The following is an 18,780-nucleotide window of genomic DNA, read 5'->3' as shown; positions in this document are numbered from 1 at the left end:
CGGTATAGGGAAGTTGGTTATGCAGAGATGAATGTGAAATGGTTCCATTTTGATAGGGGGCGGTATAGACACATTCATGAAACTTTCCTGTTAGAAAAAGCCATCTCAGAGAATAGCCCCGGATTCTCTTCTCGTCACCAAGTCGAACATGAGGTGAGCACATGGGCAAGCTTCTACCACACAAAGACATTTAACAGTGGGACATGTATTTTTTTAAAGTCACTTTAACATAATCATTATACAGCAATTCATATACTTGTTCAGATTGCAGGCATATTCAATAGACCTATGCATCACAAAACCTGTAAAAAGCTACTATCAGAGCCATTGAGTAAGGGAGGCTATTTAATATTTCAAGAGTAAAATACGACGTGCAACGACGTTTACGTTAAAGCCTAACCTAATAATAATAGCATTATAAACATCTCTAATTTAGACAAAGTAGCTTGTTAACAACATTGATTTTAGGTTTGAGTTTAATTTTATGTCATTAAACATGGTACAACAAAAGTGCACTAGCTCACTTTACAATACATTCAAGGGGCTTTATAGGCATGGGAAACATATGTTTACATTGCCAAAGCAAGTGAAGTAGATAAACAAAAGTGAAATAAACAATAAAAATGTACAGTAAACATTACACTCTCACACAAGTTCTCTCTCTCTCTCTCTGACTAGGGAGGAGACCGAAATGAGTCTTAACCAATAGGAGGAATTGCTGTTACCAGGCAGAAGACGATCAAGCACTTATGGGAGTGTTGAAATGTTGTATTCAAATTAAGGTTATCGATAATCATGTGATTGGTTAAAATATCATTGGCTGTAGGCCAAATAAAAAAATGTTGAACGTTCTGTTATATAACATTAGAACAATAACAAAACAAGTTTGAACAGAATGCTATGTTCTTTTACCTTTAGAACAGTTGCAAGTCATGGGAGTGGAATATCAATATTATTGTTGTGTGAAAGAGGATCTAAATAAGGGATCAATTCTGTGAATAGTCGAAATCAGATTTATCACACTTTTTCTAAGAGTCGCAATAACGTTTAATCTCAGACGTTTCAATAGGAATATGAGTTTTTTGCATTCTTAACATTCCTCTCAACAGGTTATTGAATAGCTACTGTAAAACTACCAAAATAAGTTTTCTTTTTGTCAAGACTTGCTATTGTTGACGAATGTGGGTGACTCTTTCATCTACACTCTTTCACATTTACAAGTTTATTAACAAAACTTATTTTCAATAAAAATCGATTTTTATCATTAACCCATATGGCCTATAAGGAAGGCCTACTGTCCTTATCACCCAAGTTGCACATTATTGCACTATTTTCAACTTTTTTCATACTTTTTGAACATTATGCAAACCATGTGCCAAAATCCCTACATATTTTGACCAGGGGCTTCAGCTAAATGTAGGGTATGGCAAAGTTACAGTGGGGGATTTCCTACCACAGCCATCTTCCACCTTTGCACTGTTTTGAGAGAAAGGTCATGCTGTTTGGCTGACAAAGTCACAAAATAATGAGCAGGCATGGATAGGGCCAGAAGCCCTGCTTTGTTATGATTTCTGAATGGTCAGATAGCTAGCAACAATGACAAGAAGCTGCCATGTGGGGAATGGTAGGTGGCTCATTTCAGCTAGTTGTATCTTGTTCTTGATACCTCTACCCAATTGTCATACTTGAGTAAATGTAAAGATACTGTAATAGAAAAGTAAAAGTCACCCAGTAAAATTCTACTTGAGTAAAAGTATAAAGTATTTGGTTTTAAATATACCAAAAGTAAAAGTGTAAATAATAAAGAATTCCTTTGATTAAGCAAACCAGATGGCATCATTTGCTTGTTTTTTAAATGTACTGATAGCCAGGGGCACACTCCAACACTCAGCCATTACATGGGGTGGCAGCTAGCCTAGTGGTTAGAGCATTGGGCCAGTAACCGAAAGGTTACATTCCAGCTCAGGCTTCTTCAGTACTATGATGGTGGATATTGCTCATCCCCCTGCCACTAACTCTAGCAGGCTTGTAACTGCACATGCATGTCGCAAATGGCTAGTCAAACGTCAAACTCTTAATTGAGACAATGCTGAAACTAAATCCACGGACGACTCAGTGCCACAGTTTCATTTGTGCCAAAATAAAAGTTGTTTGCAAATTCAACATGATATGATATAAAATAGGCTTTTAGAATGGCCTTTCATTTCATTGTTAATACCAACTTCGGTGTGCTTTGTTGTGCTTATCAATGCACAACCACCAGCACATTGAGTCATACTGTGTGTGACATTACAAGTTTTTAACACACCAGAAAAACATTTTAATTAATAAAATATTTAATGAGTTAGCCGTGAGTTAGCCTGCTCCGGAGCAAGTTAGTTCTGAAGGATTCATAGCCATAGAAATGTACCTTGGCTAAAAGATGAGCCACTCGTATGACCGGTTATCCCGAGTTGAACTCAAGAGTTGACCAAAGTTAGCTCGCTTACTCCTTAAAACTGCTTCGTAGGATACCCCTCTGGTATAGTTTTGCAGTGTTTTGAATCATTTCATGTCAATGCTAATATGGCAAATAATTGCGAGCTAGCTAACCAACAACTGTAAAGATGCATTTGAGGGACAGAAAGTGCTCATTGTGCAAATGTATTGATGTTTTCAATAAACATTTGGAGACTAAATATACACTGAACAAAAATATAAATGCAGCATGCAACAATTTCAAAGATTTTACTGAGTTACAGTTTATATAAGGAAATCAGTCAATTGAAATAAATTCATAAAATCTATGGATTTCACATGACTGGGAATACAGTTATGCATCTGTTGGTCACAGATAACTTTAAAAAAGGTAGGGACGTGGATCAGAAAATCAGTCAGTATCTGGTGTGACTATCATTTGCCTCAAGCCATGCGACACATCTCCTTCGAATAGAGTTGATCAGGCTGTTGATTATGGAATGTTGTCCCACTCTTCTTCAATGTCTGTGCAAAGTGGCTGAATATTGGCGGGAACTGGAACACGCTGTCGTACACATTGACCCAGAGCATCTCAAACATGCTCAATGGGTGACAAGTCTGGTCAGTATGCAGACCATGGAAGAACTGGGAGATTTTCAGCTTCCAGGAACTGTTTACAGATCCTTGCGACATGGGGCAGTGCATTATCTTGCTGAAACATGAGGTGATGAATGGCACGACAATGGGCCTCAGGATCTCATCATGGTATCATTGTGCATTGAAATTGCCATCGATAAAATGCTATTGTGTTTGTTGTCCTTAGCTTATGCCTGCCCATACTATAACCCCACCACGACCATGGGGCACTCTGTTCACAACGTTGACAGCAAACCCCTCGCCCACACAACGCCATACACGTTGTCTGCCATCTGCCTGGTACAGTTGAAACTGGGATTCTTCCGTGAAGAGCACACTTCTCCAGCGTGCCAGTCGCCATCGAAAGTGAGCATTTGCCCACGGAAGTCGGTTAGGTCAAGGCCCTGACCAGAACTGCAGTCAGGTCAAGGCCCTGGTGAGAACGACAGGCATGCAGATGAGCTTCCCTGAAACGGTTTCTGACAGTTTGTGCAGAAATGATTTGTTTGTGCAAACTCACAGTTTCATCAGCTGGGTGGTTGGTTTCAGACGATCCCGCAGGTGAAGACATCGGCTGTGGAGATCCTGGGCTAGTGTGCTTACACGTGGTCTGCGGTTGAGAGGCCGGTTGGACGTACTGCCAAATTCTCTAAAATGACATTGGAATACCTATTGACTCAATACATTTCAGCTTTTTTTTTTTTTTTTTTTTTATTCTACAAACAAAATTCCACGTTTGACATTATGTGGTAAATTGTGTGTAGATCAGTAACACAACATATCAATTTAATCCATTATAAATTCAGGCTGTGACACAATAAAATATGGAAAAAGTAAAGGGGTGTGAATACATTTTACTACCACATAAATACACAGGTATTTGAGACACTTATTGTACATTGGGACCCATCACTGGCAAGTTTTGGATTCATGAATGATGACAACATCCATAGGCAACTCTAGTTAATTCCTTCTGCAGCTGCAGCACACACTACCACTCCTTCCGTTCTCTGTTAGCGTGATCTCACACTGGTTGACATGCATACTTCATTTTCACATGTCAGAGCTTTGTGGTAGATTATGGCATGGCCCTTCTGTTGGTTTAATGCTTCACGAACACTAGGAATTCACTCCTTTCTCATTCTATGTGATAGCAAAGCTACAATTATGTGCCTCTCCCCTTCTGAAAGAAAGCAATGCCATTTTTATAGCCGTAGAAGTGAGATGATCTTTAGTCTGTTGAAGGAGTTCTGCTTTATTAGTAACATGGGTGGTATTATCTACTGTATATAGCAGGTACTGTATGTTGTATTGTGTTTATGTTAATATATGAAGGATATGTGTGTTTTAAAGAGTACATGCTCACTGTCTGAGTGGACCTCAGTTATTTATCAGAGAGGGAGAGAGAGAGAGAGAATACAGAGCGATTCTCTAGGAATTAGAATGCTGCTCTATAGTTGAGGGTGGCCTGGCTGTGTGTCCCGAGGCCCTGCTGCTGTTGCAACTCCCTCCCACAGGTGTGCAGTAAATCAGCTGTAGGCTGGGTGACGAGTGCTGGTGTCTTGCCTCCAACCTGCGTTGCTGCATATCCCAAAACAAATAGCTGCCTAATGAGAGGATTACAGGTTGTCAATCACTTAACACAACGTCCACCTGACCACCTGACCACCATCTCCCAGCCACTGCCTCCTCCCACTTCTCTTTGTCTTTGAGGATTTCTCCATGTTGATACTCGTCAACCCCCCCCCCCCCCCCCCCCTCCCACACTGTCTCCACTCCGCCATGGACTCAGATGCATTGAGTTCACTTTCTTTCCTAAGCGGGTGTCGCCCTATGCTAATACAGGGTCATCCCTTCAAACGTCGTTGACCTATAGAGGTTAACCACCCAAGGGCGGGGCAACATTTTCAGTATAGCCTATGGATTGTGAAATGCGCTTCGGTAAACTTCTGCAAAAGTTTGCTGGTCATAAAGTTTCAGTTTTAGTAATGTGGGTTAAAGTGTAGCTGTGTGTGTCTATTGTACATTACCGAGCGAGATTCCTGGACAGTTGATAATTGCACACATATTGAGCTGTGAAAATGGAAGACTTTACACTAATAGGCAACTGTTAGTTAAAGGCTCTGTTGTGTGAATTAGTGTAGATGGTTTATTTCCATTGATGGATCAACTCTCTGTGCCTTACTATTTAGTGAGTAATAGTTTAGTATGGGGACCTGGTACTACAGAGTTCAGAACCAGCTGGTCCATGGAAGTCCAGGCCTCTCCTTCATTAGAGGGGCTGGTCCTATGTTGCGACGTCTCTGAAAGTATAAATCGTGGCCCTTGGAAACAGACCACCTCAGGGACACTCTGATGCCACAATAAATCACAGACCTATAATGGAAAACCAACTACACAAGGAGTGCTAAAGTACTGTGTAACAGGTATCAAAGATTAATGGGCAGCATTCTCAGTCTTTGGGCTATGGTAGTGCATGACCCCTGCTGTAAATCAAAAGAACAGCTCTGAAGTCTGCACTTCACAAAAACAAAACCTGAATGGGGAATCTGAATATCTTCCACATTGGAGCTAGGAACACAAGCATTTCGCTACACCCGCAATAACATCTGCCAAATATGTGTAATATGCGACCAATAACATTTGATTTGATTTGTACATTCATCTCTCTTTCTTTCTTTCTCACTCTCCACTCTCCACTCTCAACTCTCCACTGTTTTTCACTAACACACAATGTATTAACATACATGGCCCCTCAATTATTGAAATAACATTTATTCAACACAAATCGCATCATCACTTTTGCATGCAATTAGACAATGAGACTCACAAGATTGATCTTCATCTTGAGGGGCCCAACACTCCCCCACACCACTGTCTCTGTGATCCATCTCCACCACTCCCAAAGACACTCTCTCCTCAAAGCCACATTTTATTTGGCTTATGGTGATCAAGATGAATTTGGTGCCAAATGAAGTCAAAAGAATTCCCAACTCACTGCCAGTGGAGGCCAAACCCTAAGCAGGCCCCAGAGATTAATGGAGATGTGGCAGATTGCTCTCTCTCTCTCTCTCTCTTTCTCTCTATCTCTCTCGCTGTCTCTCTGTCTCTCTCTCTCTCTCTCTCTCTGTCTCTGTCTGTCTCTCTCTCTGTCTGTCTGTCTGTCTGTCTGTCTCTCTCTGTCTCTCTCTCTCTGTCTGTCTCTCTCTCTGTCTCTCTCTGTCTCTCTCTCTCTCGCTGTCTCTCTCTCTGTCTCTGTCTGTCTGTCTCTCTCTCTCTCTCTGTCTGTCTGTCTGTCTCTCTCTGTCTCTCTCTCTCTCTGTCTCTATCTGTCTGTCTGTCTCTCTCTCTGTCTCTCTCTGTCTCTCCCTCTCTCTCCCTCTCTCTCTCTCTGTCTCTCTCAGTCTCTCTCTCTCTGTCTCTCTGTGCTTGTTTGTGTCCATGTCTGTAAGGAGGCCTATAGCCCTTGTCAGGTCAGATGTTTCCCATCCATATCTCTACAACTCAAAGACAAAAAAATAGTAAAACTCAAATGTTTGGTTTGACATCAAACCAATAATAGTAAATAGATTACTGATGGGACTACCATACGAAGAATTACAGTTCTGCAAAGTGCTGTTTCTCAGAAGTTTGGTTGCTTGAATGGTTCAATGAGTTTTGAGATGCTCTGACTCCGTACATCAGACTGAGAAAGACAAGAATCTCTGTTCTCGACCAGGGGCTCTGGCAAAAAGGCCACAGGGAACACATTTGATAGTCAGTCGGTCCATTCATACAGAGCATGGTTGACACCAGAAGTATCTCCGGGTTCAAGGGTCAGAGGAAGCCTGCGTGCCTGACATTTATGTTGGCCATCTCATGTGGTCAACTTGTGCTGATTTAAAACCAAAAATAAAAATTGACTCTATTATACTGAAAAAAAAATGCTACTGTAATCGTAATGAATGTGTGAATAAATGGATGAATGAAATTCATTGTGGGGAGGTAGGGTTTGTACTGTAATTACATGGGATTGGTGCAAGCAGGTTGGCTGCTAGGTAATGTGTTTACACATACAGCACATCAATGAATATTTGGTGTTTTATATCACTTGCACTTCTAGAATAGCATGACGACTCACACTAAATTCTTCCGCTCCTCTGTCGTTCGCTATATACTTTAGTCTGAGACTGCAATCATTGAAGTCATTTGTGGTGAGAAGGGGCACGAGGGGCGTTGTACAAAACAAAGTCATCAGCGATTGAATAGTCTCTATGACTGATTTCCAAACTGCTGCTTTACCCACGTGAGTTCTGGCTCTGGCCCAACACATCGGTTTCTGGGTCAATCAGATGGCCCCAATGTGTTCACATTTTGTGAAGGCGTCATTTTAGATTTGGTTCATTAAGAAATGCTAACGGCCATGACATGATTGAATTCAAACGTGAGTTGGTTTCTGGGTGTGGTTAAATCTGGGTGTGTCTTGTGTGTGTTTGCAGGTGGGAAGAAGTATCCAAATTATTTCGCCAAATAGCTTCAGCCAGCTGGTGTTTTACCATGGCAAAATTGATTTGCCTTTGGATAGCCTATCTCTGGAGCTAGTTAGGGACCGTCAATAAATCACACAATGTAAATTGGGCAATGTTTTCAAGTTGCACATTTTTTAGTTGTCTCATTAAATGCTTTCAATATTTGTAGATTCATTTCTACAATGTGTAGTTGGTTTGAGGTTTTTACAATATTGTCCCATGTACATTGTGTAATTTACTGATGGTCCCTAACTAACCCCATAGGGATATCGAATGTGAAACCAAATTGACCATCGGCATTATGCAGCAGCGCTCCAAATTGAAGATTACTTGAGTGCTCCCAGCTGTGGGGATGTGGGCAGGATTAAAATAAACCCAACCCATGGAAAACGTTTATGGTATCCTTCATTCCTAGACATACTATTTTTTACCTATCATCTCACAAATCTCCGCTTTGGACGAGACTGACTTTATGACAAAAATTATTCTATTGGCACTTTGTCGTCAATTTTGATTGACTCATATCAATAGGCTAATTTTATTTTATTTTTTTAAATTTTAGAGGCAGTTGTGCTTTAATGGTTTAAGACTTGCTGCCACTCAAATCTGTCCCCTATACATTTTAAATTGATGGGGCACTACTACCCCATACCAACTAACTCCTATAGCACTCTCACTAACGGATGTAGCAAATTTAGCCTCTTACAAGGCACACCTCAAAATATGTTAATGAGCCAGAAACAACAATACCATGTAACCACTAATGGTCAAAAGGTTTTTACCACTCCAAAAATATGGTACGGTCCTGTTTTCTGTGGGATGGAATTATAGTACCATTCGAAATACAGCAACTCTTTCCCTGCCAACAAAATATGTTTCACAGTATTTTACTGTTGATAATACCCAGGATTACCATGTTTAAATGACAGTTTTCCGTTACAGTGTGTTGCGTAAGTGGTGAAATGGATAGTGTGTTGTGATAGAAGTGTGTGTGTGATTTTGAACTGCAAAACTAGAAATATGCCTTTAAATATCTACCTTGATCATCTCACTCAGGATTTAGCAGATTGCATTTTTTATGATCTTGTCTCATATTGTTGGAACTTGCCTTTAAATTAAGGGTCTGGAGTGGGTATGTCGCTCATTCAAGTTCTTGTTAAGTGAGTCATGAAATTGGCCTCAAACTCAAAAAAACAGTTAGTGACATTTTGATGAAAAATGCCACTACTGTCAGTACAGCTTTGTGTCATGTCCGTCAATTTAACAAACAATAGTGTCCTCCCACATTATGGGTGTAACGGTGCAAAAACACTATCATTAGATGATTTACTCACACTTTTCAGTGAATCTTCAGTTACTGAAAGCACATTTGGCATTCTTAAATTGTAATGACTGCATACACCAATGAATGAAATTTGAGTGATTGTGTCAGCTGATTTAAATTGAATAACTTTATATTTATGTTTATCTGTCACAACAACCGTCTGTTGCTTTACAAATCACGGAATATAATTTGTCTCTGACAACTCTACCTAAATTGTTTTGACTTGTTTTATGTAAGATGACTATCATTATTGAAATGTAATAGGAAAATTTCATAAAATTTGACACGTTTCTGTTGATAACTGACTACTGATTAATGTCCTGAAATAACTTTAAAGGGGCAACCAGCAATTGGTACAGACATTTTTTTAGACTTTAAAATGTTTCATTCTCTAGGAATATAACTTATAAATGCCTCATGAGATGAATTCAACTGTCGTACTCCATAACCCAAAATATCAACTTTTACTCCATTGTTTGAAAAACAAAACATGGTTAAAACTATAATGGTGATATCAGGGATGGTCAGTCCTTGCATCCATAGCCCTGTCTATGAATTTAAGAATGGTTACATTTCTCCAGCCCCATCCCTCAGCTGTTTACCAAAACAGTGACCAGTTGTTACATGAAACATCTTCCATTCAGGCTGCAAAGACCTCTGTTTCCTCCTTAACTCAATTTAATGGCCCGCCGGACTAAAAAAAACAGGGAAAATATGTCACCACCGTGCTAGAGTGACAAATGCTACTTCCTGATGTTGCGCACCACGTTCAGCCAGAGGTAGAAAACAGACTGGTGTAACCTGATTGGCTGAACATGGTGTGCAACATCAAAATGGTGGTGTACAAACATCAAGACAGTACAACATTTTCTCTGTTTTTTTTTTCTTCAGGCCAGCTGATTATTAAATCAAAATTAAGGAGGAAACTGACACCTTTGCAGCCTAAATAGAAGATGTTTTATGTAAGAACCGGTTGCTGGGGGACACCAGTGTATTACCAGCTGTGCCACTTAAAGATGCAACATTTCCTGGTTGCTAAAATTCTAATAGTTCGTTTAATTTCAGTTTATGTGCCAAATCAACAAGCAGTCACTGTGTAGAGAATCATTGTACCATCTAAATATATTTATAAAAATACTGTATTTTCAGCTGTTTGAAGTAAAAGATGCTAAATCGAAACTCAAGAACAAGAAGCATAGAAATGGATTTGGATAGAACTAGCTTCTTAGACTTGCCTTCAATGAGAATGACAGGTCTGTAATGCACGCCCAAAAAGTTAGATATTGTAGCTTTAATGCAGGGCGTCAATAGCAATGACAAATCTGGTGGAAGCATGGCTACGAATCCCCTAATAATCCCGTTTACATGGACACGTCTGAAATCGAGCTACCTGATGGGACTTTGATAAATGAAGAAAATCGCAGATCAAAATAAACATTCTACCACAGCGACCACATGAAGTTTGTTTGAGTTCGGACATATAAAGTTTGAATGTGAAAACTATTTCTAAGATGCATACTTTCAATTTTTTTCAGAACTCACTTCACTCGCACAAAAGAGGGAGTCTTGGTCTGCTGGTGCTAGCACGTGCACAGCTTAAATACACCGTTGCAACTCCCATTAAGCTATTTACATGTCCCAATAATTCAAAATATTGCTCAGAAAAACAGCTGTTTTAACCAGCGTATGCTTACTTCTTAATGACCTTACGCCGATTAAGATAAGTAGAGTAAGGTGTTTACATGACTAATGCCATACTCGGCCTACTGCCATAGTCAGTTTAATATTGTTACTATGCATGCAAATGTACTCCTTGATAGGTATATTGACAGTTGGTTTGAATATTGAGGATGGGGGAGGTATTCTCTCCAGCTTTGATGTCCTGATTCCTCTTCATATCCTGCATATGTGCTCCAAAAAGGGAGAAGGCCTTGCAATAAGAGACACATAGTCTGTGAGACTTAACCCATCCGCAACCCCAAAAAAGCGTAACGAAAAAAGAGAGAAAAGATTTCCCACTGAAAGAAGCCCCTTTCTCAACTCTAGGCAGCTCCACAATGCCCCCTGAAAAGATGGATTGAGTGATTGTCCTGTTTAGTGATCCGCAAACTGGGAGAGGTGGGGGTCCAGTCTGGAGGGCACGCCTGCACCGTGCCTGACCTGACACCACTGGCTTGGGTGGGTGGTTGGGGGCCATGTCCGGCCAAGGGCAGCAATGAGAGGAAAGTTCCCCTGAACAATGGAGGCCCTTGGGAGAGAGAAGGACCTTGTCCCTGCTATGTGGGGGCCTACAGAGCCTTGGAACATTGGGGACTCCAGACAAGGAATGGGATGAGCATAATGAAGGAAAAACTTCTACTTATATGGCCCATATCTGCTATGGAAGAAAGTTGGAGCCTGTGCTATGATTTTGGGGCACAAAGGATTGCAAAAGTTAATGGGCCCCCAAAGTCATTCACGAGCGTGCATGTACGTGCACACATATACATACTGTGCACATCACACAGTCATAGTTTTTGGTTTGGACAGAGATAAACACATCCAACAATCTGTAGTCAGTTGGTTGCTCTTTTGACAATTATGTGTCAATAAGCCCCCATCCTGACAGCCATTCGTAAAGTCCATGGTGCTGATGGCAGGATTGTCTTCTGAAGCTTCTGGTGGCTTAAGGAGGATCCCAGATCCTTTCTGTCTGATGGTCTCAGAGCTGTAAGACTGACGCTCATTTGCTTCTGAATAACTCTCCTTTCTTCCCCATTCTCCTATCTTGTTATAGACAAAGCAATGCATACTGGGGGTGGGGTGGGTAGGGTGTGTGTGTTTGTGCGTGTAGATGGGAGGATTGGGGGGGATCTCTTGCTTGACTCATGAAACACATAATCATGAACACCTTTAAATATATGTGTGCCATTTATCCTTAAACAAATACTTACAATATCTCTATCTAAGAACACCATTTATGTCCCTCAAAAGTAATTTGCATAGACCTTGAACATTGAGAATGGAAAAGTAGTGGAGTAATTATAGAAAGAGTAAAATGATGATCCAGAATTGGTCATTTGCCTCAGGGAAAGTTTTTATATTGACCAGGATCCCTTGTGATCCCAGATCACTTGAAATACAACACCTCCCTCAGGGGCCCATGCTTAGTCCCCTCCTCTATTCCCTATATTCACCCACGACTCCAATACCATCATCAAGTTTGTTGACGACACGACGGCGGTAGGCCTGATCACCGACAGCAATGAGACAGCCTACAGGAAGGAGGTCAGAGACTTGGCAGTGTGGCGCCAGGACAACAACCTCTCGTTCAATGTCAGTAAGACGAAGGAGCTGATCGTGGACTACAGGAGAAAGAGGGGAGAGCACACCTCCATTCACATCAACGATGCATTTGTGGAGCGGGTCGAGAGCTTCAAGTACCTTGGCGTCCACATCACTAAGGACTTAACATGGTCCACAAATACCCACACAGTCATTACGAGGGCACAACAGCTCCTCTTCCCCCTCAGGAGGCTGAAAAGATTTGGCATGGGCCCTCAGATCCTCAAAATGTTCTACAGGTGCACCATCAAGAGCATCTTGACTGGCTGCATCCCCGCTTGGTATGGCAAATGCACCGCCCTAGACCGCAAAGAGCTATAAAGGTTGGCTTCGAGACAGCTTCTACCCCCAAGCCATAAGACTGCTAAATAGCCATAAGACTGCTAAATAAAGTTAATTAAATGGTTACCCACACTATCTGCATTGACCCTATCTTGCACTGACTCTATGAACACTCACAAGACTGTATATACATACACACGATATACAGTTGAAGTCGGAAGTTTACATACACCTTAGCCAAATTTAAACACATTTAAACTCAGTTTTTCACAATTCCTGACATTTAATCTGAATAAAAATTCCCTGTCTTAGGTCAGTTAGGATCACCACATTATTTTAAGAATGTCAGAATAATAGTAGAGAGAATGATTTATTTAAGCTTTTCTTTCTTTCATCACATTCCCAGTGGGTCAGAAGTTCACATACACTCAATTAGTAAATGAATTTTGGCCCATTCCTCCTGACAGAGCTGGTGTAACTGAGTCAGGTTTGTAGGCCTCCTTGCTGACACACACTTTTTTAGTTGTGCCTATACATTTTCTATAGGATTGAGGTCAGGGCTTTGTGATGGCCACTCCAATACTTTGACTTTGTTGTCCTTAAGCCATTTTGCCACAACTTTGGAAGTACGCTTTGTACGGTCATTGTCCATTTGGAAGACCCATTTGCGACCAAGCTTTAACTTCCTGACTGATTTCTTGAGATGTTGCTTCAATATATCCACATAATGTTCCATCCTCATGATGCCATCTATTTTGTGAAGTGCACCAGTCCCTCCTTCTTAATTTTTTACTCGTATTATTATCTATTCTGAAACCCTTTACTCTGCCTTTATGTACATATCTACCTCGAATACCTCATACCCCTGCACATTTATCTGGTACTGGTACTCCCTGTATATAGCTTCATTCTTGTGTATTTTATTCCATTGTGATTCAAGTGAAAGCTAAATCGGATTTCACCTTTTGGATCAGGAAACTCCATGAGCAAAACCAGGAAGAAAATAGGGAAGCATGTTCGTTCAGGGATTCTTTGGAGCTTTCATGAAAATGTTGGTCTCGATGTGACACGTTCCACATTGTTAATTTGCATAACTTTGAATTACTTTTGCATTGGCTGTCTAAAGCATAGCAAAGTTCCTTTTCATCTCGATATGTGACTCAGGTCAAGGAGAATTGTTTGAATTGTTCAAATGTACAGAAAAGTACTTGGAATCCCTCTATTACACCATCATTTCATGAAAAAAATATTCAGCATATTGTGTTTTTCGATGCATAAGTACTGCATAATCATGTGTAGGCAATGTGGTCTGACATTGAAGAGTGAATGGGGTTTAAAAGTAGTCTGTGTATAAATAATTTAACTGGGGAATTGTATACAGTAATCTCAAGCATGTACAGTACTTTTAACCCGAGGGATTGGATAACTTTACATAAAAAGCTAAAACATGTTTTAGTGTACACGAGTAATCAACAATGCTTTTAGTATGCTATTGATATCATTGTCAACACTGTTATGAAACATGATGATGAAAAGGAAAAACAGGTTTCTAATACCACCCTGAAATAAAACATTTACATAAGTATTCAGACCCTTTTCTCAGTCATCTGTTGAAGCGCCTTTGGCAGTGATTTACAGCATTGAGTTTTCTTGGGTATATTGCTACAAGCTTGGGACACCTGTATTTGGGGAGTTTCTCCCATTCTTTTCTGCAGATCCTCTCAAGCTCTATCAGGTTGGATGCAGAGCATTGCTGCACAGCTATTTTCAGGTCTCTCCAGAGATGTTTGATCGGGTTCAAGTCTGGGCTCTGGCTGGGCCACTCAGGGACATCCAATGGTGCAGACATTTTTTGGTACCCATCACCAGATCTGTGCCTTGACACAATCCTGTCTCGGAGCTCTACGGACAATTCCTTCGACCCCATGGCTTGGTTTTTGCTCTGGTATGGACCGTCAACCTTATACAGAGAAGTGTGTGCCTTTCCAAATCATGTCCAATCAATTGAATGTACCACAGGTGGACTCCAATCAAGTTGTAGAAGCATGTCAAGGATGATCAATGGAAACAGGTTGCACCTGAGCTCAATTTTGAGTCTCATAGAAAAGGGTCTGAATGCTTATGTAAAAAAGGTCTTTCTGTTTTTCACATTTACTAAATTAGCAAACATTTCTAAAAACCAGTTTTCTCTTTGTCATTATGGGTATCGTGTGTAGATTGAGGAGGAATGTTTTTATTTAATCCATTTTAGAATAAGGCTATAACGTAACAAAATGTGGAAAAAGTCAAGGGGTCTGAATACTTTTCGAAAGCACTGTAATTGTTATTATGGTTTAAGTGGTAGGCGAATTAGTGTGTTAAACATTAAAAGTTGGTCATAACAAAATACCTAAAACTCAAAGAATGGGGGTTCTGTCCTGGCGCTAACACATTTTTTAAATTGTCTACAACACAGGACTGGAGCTTTCAACTGTTTTGTTTGCTTTTAAGCTTCAAAGGGATAGTTTAAGAAAAAATCCTACTTAGTTATTAAGAGTGAGCAACAGTTATTATGCATTGTGACTCTTACTTCCATTTTATTCTCTCTGTACATAGATCCAAGTATTTAAAACCTGATATCACATTCCTAACAATACTTAAGGTCAGATGTCACTGTCAGAAGGACATGTTACAGCAGCACCAAATAGCTTATATGATGTGTGGGAGGAAGGGAGAGGATTCCCACCAGTTAAATCACACAAAATATTGCCTGCATGCCTGCCTCTCTCTCTGTTTCTTTCTGTCTGTCTCTGTACACAATATGACATTCTTGTGCTGGGAGCCCACGCTCTTGTCCTTTTGAATGCCTTTAGGGTACCAGAACCACATCGGACAGGCTTATTATAAAGAGCCGACTTGGACCCTCTCTCATCCTTTCTCTTCTCTTCCCAGTCTCTCTTCTTCTCCTTTGGGTTAGCCACCCTGCCATTTAGGATGCTCCGTCTTCTCCTCTGTTGCCCTTGCAAAAGAGGCCGTAATCCCATTGTAACTGCTGCCCGGGTCAGGGACAAAACTGAGCATAAACAAAGAAAGAGAGGAGCGATGGGAGCCTCCAATCAGGCTAGCCCTGTTAGTCCTGCTCCATCCGCCGGCAGCAGAAACCATCAGGACGGCCATCCAGAACGTCATTCCCTGCTCCATCCCTCTTTATGTTCTAAAATCATACTCAATGTGTACACCATAGACAGTGCTGACTAGGGTTTAGCCACCAGTGAACTCAATGTTGTTCTTCATTTCAGAATGACAACAAGAAATGTCAGAATGACAACAGTGTTTACGCAATGTTTCTTACCAACGGCATGTTGTGATGTGTGTGCGTGTGTGTGAGTGCTGGTATGCGTTTGTGTGTGTGTGCTGGTAGGAGGATGTCTCTGGCATTAAATCCTTATAAATATTAATTGTGCCAGCCAAGGGCCAGGGAATGTGACCTTTTGCTGGGGCTTAAACAGATCTTCCTCAAGCAGCTTACAATGCGTCCCAGTTCAAAGTGATCCGACTAGCATTTTGGAGGCCCGCCGTCTCCCTCTGAAAACCCAAAGTTATCTGTACTGTAGAAGAAACTATAGAAGAAAACTTCCAGGCCTACAACGTTTTTATTCTCATGGGATTGTTCAACTGAAGCAGCCATACGGCTAAGCAATAGCTAAAGTGGATTCATTTGTTATACAGAACAATTGGTACTCCAGGCACTATAGTCAGCAGTTAAGGATGGTGGTTTGTATTACAGAGGTTCTTGAAAATGAAAAGCTTGTTTATGTATTTTTCTTTCACACTAGTAATAGGGCCTGGTCTCACCACCTTTTACATAGAGATTCTGGAATGTTGACAATAGAGACTTGATTGTTGAGCATTTAAATATAGAGGCATGGGGGAAACAGGTCCTTCTAATGCAGTCATTGGGATTTTAGCAATCAAGACCATTTGGCTCATCATTGAGTCTGCATACATTGGGCTGACATGCATAATGTAACACTTGCAACCAGTGGATAGTCACTTAGTGGCTGAGGCAATTAGTGTAGCTAAAAGTTAGAACAATGCAAACTCTTTGAAAGAGATATCTTTTTATTTTATCCACCTTTATTTAACTAGGCAAGTCAGCTAAGAACAAATTCTTACTTTCAATGACGGCCTAGGAACCGTGGGTGTTCAGGGGCAGAACGACAGATTTGTACCTTGTTACTAGTTCAACGCTCTAACCACTAGGCTTCCCTGCCGCCCGAAGTATAATGATGCAGTGTATGGTATCAAACTCAAATTCAACACTTGAGTTTCAACTTTTTTTTTTATTGCAGACTTTCTTTCTTTATTCTCCTTAAGACCTGTCCTGAGTCAACCAGTTAAACCCCCGTTGACCATCTTCTCCCCAACCTCCTGCCAACTTCCCCCATCCTAATCCTTAATAATGGGCCAGGGGACAATGAGCTCTGGCCGTCTGTTGGTTGGAACACCCATTAATTTGTGTTTCAGTAAGTGCCCCTATTGTGTTTTTTGAGGCGGTGCTGGTGGTGAAGGTGCTTGTTTTGGTGGGGGGTAAAAGTTCCTGAGGGAGAGAGGACTTGCCCCCTTGGCTGACGTCACCCAAGCCCACGTCAAAAGGCACCACCGCAGGCACTTGAAACCAGTGGTTGGGACAACTTTAACAGGCCGTCCTGACGGACGTTGACGACCTCCATAGCTCCAGCGGAGCAGCAGCTAAAGCCATCATGGGCCAACCGGGGCATCCCCCTCACCCCGACCCTCTAAACGCAAACAAGGTTTCAGGGAGTTGAAGTGAAAAACATGGGTGAAAATACCTGAAACGCCTCCATGTCATTCCAGCTCCATTTGATCTTTCGGCAGCCTGAGGATGTGCCGTTCCCATGATCCAGGCTTCAAGGTTCTATACAGGGATCATGATGCCAAACGACAAGAGCAAGAAGGCTTAGAGACAGTCTGTTCTTGCCCAAGCCTGCAGCATGTCTCACACATGGAAACTTCAGTTTCATAAGGCTGGTAAGCACTGCATTTCTGAACAACCACAACTGACATTGTAGTGGTGCAGGGGCCCATTTATGAAATCAAAGCAAACACATTAGTGAAAAAATAAAATGTATGTTTGTTTACGGGGTGCTTGTTGAGATGTGCAGAATGCCTGTGGTGTGTGAAGGTGCTCTAGGACATTTCACTCAGTCCCGATGAAGAATCTGCAGGAGAACATTAACAATGGCAGCCGCAGAACAACAGCCAAAACAGAAGGCCCATGAGCTGCCATTGAGGTAAGTATTGGCATTGACTTAACAATTCCACTGAAGCTGTTCACTTCTATCCACGTCTGCTGCCAGTGTTCCATCAACATCTAATAATATGTATTGAATTTGAAATGTAGTTGGAGTTAAGGTTTTTCCACTGTTGGCGTTGCCACACATCATTGGAATGCCACTTAGTATGGATAGGCACATTCCTGAAGGCATTCTGAATGATAACAATGATAGGAAACAATATGATCGAAAAACGTTCAATAGGGTTGGCTATAACTGCTTTTCTCATTGGTGAGCTCTATACTGCATACACTACATGACCAAAAGTATGTGGACACCTGCTCCTCGAACTTCTCATTCCAAAATCATGGGCATTAATATATATGGAGTTGGTCCCCCTTTGCTGCAATAACAGCCTCCACTACTCTGGGAAGGTTTTCCACTAGATGTTGGAACATTGCTGCGGGGACTTTCTTCCATTCAGCCACAAGAGCATCAGTGAGGTCGGGCACTGATGTTGGGCGATTAGGCCTGGCTCACAGTCGGCGTTCCAATTCATCCCGAAGGTGTTTGATGGCATTGAGGCCAGGGCTCTATGCAGGCCAGTCAAGTTCTTCCACGCCGATCTTGACAAACCATTTCTGTATAGATCTTGCTTTGTGCACAGGGGCATTGTCAGGAAAGGGCCTTCCCCAACTGTTACCACAAATTTGGAAGCACAGAATCATCTAGAATGTCATTGTATGCTGTAGTGTTAAGATTTCCCTTCACTGGAACTAAGGGGCCTATCCCGAACCATGAAAAATATTCCCAGACCATTATTCCACCTCCACCAAACTTTACAGTTGGCACTATGCATTGAGGCAGGGAGTGTTCTCCTGGCATCCGCCAAACCCAGATTCGTACGTCGGACTGCCAGATGTTAAAGCGTGATTCATCACTCCAGAGAACGTGTTTACACTATTCCAAAGTT

At 41.4% G+C, this 18,780-nt stretch overlaps 1 long non-coding RNA gene across 1 annotated transcript; it reads left to right on the top strand.

Annotated features, from left to right (window-relative positions):
* The first annotated feature begins 20 nt into the window (after positions 1-20).
* On the top strand, positions 21-1,829 carry LOC149971379 (uncharacterized). The gene is made up of 2 exons (XR_016492235.1): positions 21-153; positions 679-1,829. It is a non-coding gene; the product is annotated as an uncharacterized LOC149971379 (long non-coding RNA).
* The last annotated feature ends 16,951 nt before the right edge of the window (positions 1,830-18,780 follow it).

Source organism: Oncorhynchus mykiss, chromosome 26 (assembly GCF_057628025.1).
Source record: "Oncorhynchus mykiss isolate SJ-2025 chromosome 26, ASM5762802v1, whole genome shotgun sequence".
NCBI classification, from domain to species: domain Eukaryota; kingdom Metazoa; phylum Chordata; class Actinopteri; order Salmoniformes; family Salmonidae; genus Oncorhynchus; species Oncorhynchus mykiss.
The sequence above is the reverse complement of the archived record's forward strand: the minus strand, read 5'-3'. Positions and strand labels throughout refer to the sequence as shown.